Genomic DNA, 7,899 nt, shown 5'->3' with positions numbered 1-7,899 from the left:
GGTCGGGGGCAAAGGATTGGTGGAGGCTGGTTACTAGCTCTTACACTCTAGAGCAGAGGACTGCAGTATCATGGGAGCAGTTCTCTGAGATGTTCCGTTCGAGATATATCCCACTGGTTGAGAGGGAGAGATTGGCCTAGGAGTAACTGGACATGCAACAGAGTACAGATTCGGTGACGGAGATCACCAAGATGTCCACTGAGAGAGCACTGTTTTGCCTTGAGTTTGCTGCTTCTGAGCAAGCTCAGGTGACCCGGTACTTAAGCATGCTCAATATGGGCATCCACCAATTTGTGTCTACTCAGCGCTATGGTACACTTGTCGAGTTGCAGGAGGCCGCTAAGCGACGGGAGATTAAGTTGGAGCTCCATATGAGAGAGCGGAGACAGGCTCCAGTGTAGTCGCAGCTTGCAGCGAAGCGGTTTAGGGCCGCTGATACGAGATCTGGGAGTCAGAGGGGCCGCACTTGTGGCAAGTGCGTTAAGGTTCATGAAGGTTCTTGTCGATCTATTTCTGGGTTCCACAAATGTGGCAAGGATGGGCATTATGCCAAGGAGTGTCGCCAACATGTCCCCGTATCGACCACCACGATCTGTTATCATTGTGAGTACGTTGGCCATATTAAGGTCGATTGTCCTCTTCTCATGGCGAGACAGGTGTAGGCTCCAGCTCCAGCTACTTTGAGGATCACCGATGGGCGACAGGGTAGGGCGGAGCCTCCGAAGGCTCGCGGTCGTGCTTTTCATCTTACGACAGAGGAGGCTAGGGCGGCACCAGACGTCGTTACTGATATGTTTCTATTTGTTATTTTGTCAAATTTATTATGGTATGTTTATGTTTATGTTTCTGATAGGTACCTTCTTAGTGAATTCACTGCCTGCTCTTGTATGATTCGACTCGGGCGGGAGTCGGTCCTTTGTATCTCGATCTTTCAGTAGGGATTTTGATATGCCCCTTAGCGAGTTAGAGTGTGCGTTGCGGGTTTTTATCACCAACGAAAATGGGATTTCTGCATCTAGTGTGTATCAAGGTTGTGTTTTCGAGATCTTCGGGGTGCCTTATTCGATTGATTTGATCCCTATCCCCATGGGGGATGTATGAATTATTGTAGGGGTGGATTAGCTGGGCAGGGTCGGTGCTATGATAGACTGTGAGGGTCAGTGAGTGATAGTTCAAACCCCAAGTGTAGGAGAACTGGTTATCTATGGAGAGGGTACCAGGGTTGGATCAGGGTTTTGTTCAGCGGCCAAGTCTCGACAGTATGTTCAGCATGGGTGTATGGGTTATCTTGCGTATGTGGTTGATACTCGGGTTGGGGAGCAAGTCTCGATTTCAGATGTGCTAGTTGTTAGGGATTTTGTTGATGTGTTTCCGGAGGAGTTACCCGGTGTGCCTCCCAAGGTGCAGGTAGAGTTCAGGATTGATCTAGATCCAGGTAGGGCTCCAATTGCCAAGGCTCCGTGCCGTTTGTCACCACCCGAGATGCAGGAGTTTTCTTCTCATCTTCAGGAGCTGTTAGGCAAGTAGTTCATCAGACCTAGCAGTTCATTGTGGGGAGCACCGATATTGTTCATCAAGAAGAAGGATGGTTCACACCAGATGTGCATTGATTACCGAGATTTAAACAAGTTGACGAGGAAGAACCGTTATCCACTTCCGCAGATTGACGAACCTCTTTGATCAGTTGCAGGGTGCATCTTGGTTCTCCAAGATTGATTTGAGGCCGAGGTATCATTAGGTGAGGGCTAGAGAGGAGGACGTGGAGAAGACAACATTTCAGACTCATTATAGGCATTATGAGTTTGTGGTGATGCCATTTGGGCTCACCAATGCGCCTGCAATGTTTATGGATTTGATGAATCGGGTATGCTGACCAATGCTCGATCGACCAGTCTTCATTTTTATCGATGATATCTTTGAAGGGTCTTGAGCATTCTAACACTCCTAAGGTGTACATGCAACCCTAGAAACCTTGGATCTATGTTTTACTAAGATACATGCAAAATTGATTTTCCAAGGTTCTTATCCTATCTAGTATAGCATGGGGAAGTTTTAAACATAAATGCTAGAAGAAGAACATACCTTTTGTGGTTTGGATTCCTTGAGAACCTTGTGAGCCTAGCACCTCAAGTGTGATGCCTCAAATGTCTCACACAACACCACAACACTTGGAATAACCTTGAGAGAAGTTCACTAACACCTCAAAATCGGATTGCCCTCTATCTTGTACAAGTAGTCGTCGATTTTGCTTGCATAGGGTTCTTTATATAGTTGTGGCACAAGTAGGGTTACACCATGTAAACCCTAATTGAAATGGCTTTCCATATTCCATGATCCATGGGTTTGTAACCTCCATGGATTATCCATGGAGCACCTTATGGGTTTTAACCCAATCCATACAAACCATGGATCATTAGCCCACTATACAAGAATAGATGATTTACACAATCAACCTCATATATTTAATTAGTCTCTTTTTGATCACTTAATTAATTCCAAATTAATTCTTTGATCAATACTAATTAAATAATATTATTAATATATTAGAACTTATAATATATTAATAAACCTTAAGTGTCCTTTCTCTCAATTTGGTCTATCCAAGTATTCCAATGCCATGCAACCCAAATGGACCATGCTAATCGGGTCAAGTACATTCCAGAAATAGTTATGAACTTAGACACCTAATCCAACAGTCTCCCACTTGAATAAGTCTAATAACTATAACTGCAATAATGACTTCAGGAACCGATCAACAATCATAGCTCTTTCAAGGTCTCGTGGAACTGAGATGATGATGATACACCATTTAAGATAAGTGATCATATAATCCTCTGTTCTAGATATCAGCCGGACAAATACATGGAACAATGTCTTACTTATTGTCGAGCAGTTTGTTTCCCGATTTCCGATTTGTTTTACATAGAACTTAATTAAACACATCAACTTAGTTCTGACCGGGCCCGATACATGGGTCAACACAAAATCATCGAGGGGCCCAGATATCGCTTCTAGTCCAAGAAGGAACAGATAAACTTCGACTCATATGCTTGTTCTACTACTTGTTGAATCACACACAAAGGCACGTTTTATAACATCAAGTTACCAATGCGTTTTCGTACAATCAATTTATAACCAACTCATAGGCAACAAGTTATATCTCTAGGTTTGAAGACTTATAGGATACTACCGTCTCGCGATCACTCGAGATAAATTCAATGAAGTGATACCAGCGAGCATGGGTTGAATCCAATACTCAGAACTTATGAGCACTCATGAGTGTTGTAGCAACGTTTTGCTATGTCCAGTACCTTGGACATCTACAAGCCAACTCATGACATCCTTGATTCATATCTACTTCATATCTACTTGAACCTCTGTGTAATCATTTCAAGAAATAATATAAACCCTAGTTTTGTTATCTGATGTATTGAATGACTATGTGAAATCCATGTATGGTGACTTGGATAACTGCGAGACAATACTTGGGACGAGTATGAGTAGGTGTGAATGGTAGTAGAGGCCTATACTACCGGAAGCACATGACTCGTACTTGGATCAAGGAAAGTCACAAGGTTACCAAGAAGCTAGAAATTGATTCCGTTTTTGTTCGAGTATTTCATTACCTTCGTTTCGGTAATGACTAGGAAGATGATTGTTATTCCGACCCTAGAGTTCATATCAAATTGAGTCCGACTAAGATAGGTATGTTACGTGGTTCGGGAAAATTGAGTCCAAGGTTTATTGGACCGTTTAAAGTTCTTCAGAGGATCGGGAATCAAGCTTACAACCTAGAATTGCCGGAAGAAATAGAGGGTATTCATAACACCGTTCATGTGTGTTATTTGAGAAAGTTCACGGGAGATGTGCCCGACATAATTCCAATTTCTGAATTAAGGTTGGATGAAAACAAGAGGTTAATTGAAGAACCTGAGGCAATCATTGACCGTAAGACTAAGAAGTTGCGACGCAAGATGGTCGATTTAGTGCTTGTGCGTTGGAAACATACGAATGGGCCAAATCTCACCTGGGAAACGGAGAGTGACATGATGAGTCGCTACCCGTAGTTATTTGTTGATGTGTGATTCCGGGGACGGAATCATCCTAAGGGGGAGAGAATTGTAACGCCCGTGTTTCTAGGCTAGGCATTAATATTGACATAATAGTCTAGGTTAACCTTTGTAACTCATTTTGAAGAAATGAAAAGGAATTATGTGAATATTATGTGAATTATGTGTTTTATGCTTAATTATTAAGATTTAATTAATTAAGAATAAAAATGAGTGTCGCAAATAAATATTAGATAAAGCTGATATCTATTAAGAAAGTTGTAGTGGTCGTGACAAGGATTCCGGATATATAAAGAATACCGAAATCCGAGTTATAACGAAGAAGTTATGACCTGTCGAAGTTTCGCGACAAAACCGGCACGGTGCCGAATGACGTAAAAAGTGAGTTTTTGATAAACTAATTTTTAGCTTTAGTGATCTAAATGAAAGTCATAGTGTTCGTTAAACCGAGAGTATATATAAAAAGAACGTCCAAATCTGACTTCATATGAGGAAGTTATGATTTTTCTAAGTTTCAGCTTAGCAGTAGACAGCTAAAAACTCGAATTTTAGATAGATTGATTTTAGCCGACACAACCTAAACGAGAATTGAAGGTCTCGTCAATAGTAGTACAACGATAAAAAGACAGACGAAAACGGACGTCAGATGAAGAAGTTATGAATTTTTAACGAATTTCCTGTCCCGGTCTGTTAAAAATAATAATATAAAAATTAAAATCAAAGCTAGCCGACAAATTCTAAACAAAAGTTGTAGAGCGTAATTTTACATACGCGTGCATATAAAGAACGTCAAAAACGGAGCTCGTATGCGAAAGTTATGGATTTTATAAGTTTTTGCAGAAAAATCGAGAAAAAATGCTAAATCCGAGAAAATTCGCATAGTCATGCTTCGGCCACGTCACCTTCGCTCCATGCGCGCCACGTGTCCGAAATTGCTGAGTCATCCGAGGCGTGTCGCAACCCTCGCATTCGAAGCGCTGGTCCAACCGCGGTCTGACGCGTGCCCTTCTTGACGTGTCCGAGCTTAGCAGGCGCGCCACGACCCACCCATCGGACCCTAGACCTCGGTCCAATCAGAAGCAGCCGGCTGGACCCTCGCAAGTGCCTTACCTTCGCATCTGCTGCCGTGTGGAGCTTCCTCAGCCATCGATCTTCGGTCTCACACCCTATAAAAGGGGGGTTGCGAGATCTCCCGGCTAGAATTAGAAACTTGGCATTTTTCACCCCTAAACTCATATTTTCACTATTTCGACTTCCCCCGAAGCCCCAAGATAATTTTCAACACCCAAAACACGCCCCGAAGTGCCCAAAGACCCGGAAAAATTTATCTTTTCGGTTTTGAAGCCCAACCCTCGCAGAGCCCGGTTTCTCAATAAAACTCCCGATTTTATTAGAAACGATTGTTTTAGAAAACGAAGTACTGCCCGATTATCATTAAATCAGGTGAGTGTATAATCACTTTCATCTTACACATAGATATAAAGTATTTTATATAAAATACGTGTTATGTGTATATATGTTGTTTGTTTATTTGAAATGGATGTTGAATGGATGCTTTATACATGTTTAAAATAATTTAAAATGTATATATATTTTATCTTCAAATATGTTGGGTAAAACATGGGTAGATAAAGAATGAGGGATAAAAGTACGGTATAGATGTACGTTAGTAGCTATGAATTTAGTACAATATATATGTACGTTGGTAGCTATGGATTTAGTACGTTGGTAGCTATGGACTTAGTGCCTGTTGTATAAACGTTGGCGACGATGTGACTTTGTGCCTATTTGACATAAATTGCTGAGGGAAAGCAATGTTTTCACCCCGATGTTTGCCTTATTTGACATAAATTGCGGAGGAAAGCAATGTTGTCACCCTATGGGTTGTTTTATTTGACATAAATTGCTGAGGAAAGTAGCGTTGTCACCGTATTGGTTGTCTTGTTTGACATAAATTGCTGAAGAAGGCAGTGTTGTCACCCCGATGGTTGCCTTATTTGATATTAATTGCTGAGGAACCCCCGAAGCAATGTTGTCCCCCTAATGAAAATCCTTATGCTAGGTCCCTTGTGATAGTTATTTTAGGGACGTAAAATGAGGAATACGGGAATGGGTAATTAGGGTTATTTTTGGTTGATGAAACTAATAAATTTATTGTTGATTGATGAACTTAATAAATTTATTATTTATTGTGGGTTGAAAACCCTATATGCTCACCAGGCTCCCAAGCCTGACCCACTCAGCTTTTTATATTACAGGTAGTGGACCCCGAGCATAGTCGGATGATGATGAGAGATTTTTGGATTATAGGCCAGTAGTTGTAAATAACTGTTGTAAGGCTTATAATGTCTTGTTTATGCTTATGATCTGTATCAGAACATGACATCCCGAGGTTTTGATATAAAATGAAAATATATATTTTTAAAGAAAGGTTTTGATAAATTTTTATCATGTTTTGTTTTGGGAACAAACTCCGCAGCATCTTTTAAAAGGATTACTCTGATTTTATTTTAAAAATCATAAACGAAATCGGTCTTTTCTGGCCGAGAAATTAGGGGATGTCACAAAGTGTGCACATTCCCATCCATGCCGATCTTCTTCTTGAAGATCCATTTGCACTCGACCGTCTTACGACCTGGTACATGATCAACCAAGTTCCAAACTTGGTTGTCACACATGGACTGAATCTCGCTGTCCATAGCCTCTTTCCACTTTGCAGACTCCGGGCCTGCCATGACTTCCTTATAGCCGTTAGGTTCGTCCAGACTCACTAGTGTACTATCACTAATGAATGTATCCCCTTTTATAGTAATATGAAAACCATAAAACTGGGGTGGAACACTAACCCTTTCGGAACATCTAAGAGGCAGGGACTCGTCAATCGGTTCAACCGGAGTTTCCTCCTCGGGTTAAGCGCCAGTGTTAGAGGTTCCTTCTGTTGGATTAGTGTCTAAGCCCATAACTATTTTGGTATGTACTTGACCCGATGGTGCATGGTCCTTTTGGGTTGCCTTCACCAAAGCAACTTCATAGGATGAATTATGGAGAGAGAGGATTAATTATGATTTATTAATATATTATGAGAATAATATATTAAAGGAGAAATCATATTGTTTAATTAATATTAATCAATAATTAATTAAGAACTAATTTTGTGGCTAAAAGAGATTAATTAAACTTAGGGGACTAGAACTATCAATTGTGTGATAGTTGAATATTGGGCTAATGGACTTCTTATTAGAGGGGTGGACGAATTCTATGGGGAAACTCATTAGAAATCGTCCAAGGCCTCTAAAGGAGGAGTCCATGGGGTGCTTAGGGCCTAAGCAGCCAAATTAGGGTTTCCTTGTTAGATAACCCTAATAGTCTCACTATTTAAGCACCCCTAGGGCACCAAAAACGTGGCTAAGAGTTTCCTTAGGGTTTCTAGACGTTTTGGAGTGCCTCTCCTCTTCTCCTTCTTCATCCTCTTGCTCTTGGTGTTTGTGAGCCATTAGAGGAGTGATATTTGTGAGTCTAAGCTTTTAGAAGCCAATTATAAGAAGGAATAGATTGTTATTACTACACAACAATCAAAGGTAAGATCTAAACCTTATTCTTATGTTAATATTGATTATCACATGATAGATCTAGGGTTTATGGCTTTGGATGATTATTGCATGTTCATTAGACAAACTAGATCCAAGGCTTTAGGGTTTGCATGTACACCATAGGAATGATGTAGTGCTCATAACCCATCAGTGGTATCAGAGCCTAGGGCTGTTTGTTTATGAATTTGATGCTTATTTGATTTAAAATTGCTTAAAAATCGGATTTTTTTTTGGTTCTG

This window comes from Lactuca virosa, chromosome 3 (assembly GCF_052849685.1).
Source record: "Lactuca virosa cultivar CGN04683 chromosome 3, Lactuca_virosa_CGN04683_v6, whole genome shotgun sequence".
NCBI classification, from domain to species: domain Eukaryota; kingdom Viridiplantae; phylum Streptophyta; class Magnoliopsida; order Asterales; family Asteraceae; genus Lactuca; species Lactuca virosa.
This window is presented reverse-complemented; position numbering follows the sequence as displayed.